Raw genomic sequence first — 891 nt, 5'->3', positions numbered from 1 at the left:
GTGAGATGGTTCGAGAGACAGACTACACAGTCAGGGTGGGAGATGATCTCTTTGAGCATAGTCGAGAGATCACAGCTCAGATAGACGAAGCAATCTCTGCTACTGAAATCATCTCTGATGGGCGGGATGACTTATATGAAGAAGTTTCTACTCAGTTGGCAGTGGAAGCACCCACTCTTGACGACTTCTNTCAGATAGACGAAGCAATCTCTGCTACTGAAATCATCTCTGATGGGCGGGATGACTTATATGAAGAAGTTTCTACTCAGTTGGCAGTGGAAGCACCCACTCTTGACGACTTCTCCAGGGTGATCAGGTGGATCAACTGGAGAACCAGTTCTTTCACTCAATTGATGAGACAAGCAGCTGAAATGGAGGCAGAAGAGCAGTTTGCACTCCAGCAAGCAGCTGAAATGGAGGCAGAAGAGCAGTTTGCACTCCAGTGAGCAGCTGAAATGGAGGCAGAAGAGCAGTTTGCACTCCAGTGGTTGGGCATCTCCGAGATCCCAGCTCAACAACTGATGGATCTTGCCCACGAAACAAGAGTAATGAAGCTGAACAGTGAAAGAACTGATAAAGGGAAGAGCATAGCAGTTGAAGCACCAGAAGTTGAAGCTGAGCCTGAAGAAGATCCTGAAACAGAAGCACGATTTCGAGAAGATATCAGGCTCGCCACTGCCATCTCCTTGGGACAGAACTTTGAGTTCACGAGAGGGCCAGGAGAGACCTCTGGGGTTGCTCACGATGATATTGCAACAGCCGCAATCCCACTGTCCCAAGTCAGCAACTCTGCTCTGGACGAACAGGTAGAAGCTTCGAGAGGTGAATCCGAGACCTCTGAAGCACTTCAAGTGGCACCTAACACCGTTCTACTTTTGCCACCACCTGAGT

This window comes from Ipomoea triloba, chromosome 8 (genome assembly GCF_003576645.1).
Source record: "Ipomoea triloba cultivar NCNSP0323 chromosome 8, ASM357664v1".
In the NCBI taxonomy this organism is placed as follows: domain Eukaryota; kingdom Viridiplantae; phylum Streptophyta; class Magnoliopsida; order Solanales; family Convolvulaceae; genus Ipomoea; species Ipomoea triloba.
Note: the sequence above shows the minus strand (reverse complement) of the source record.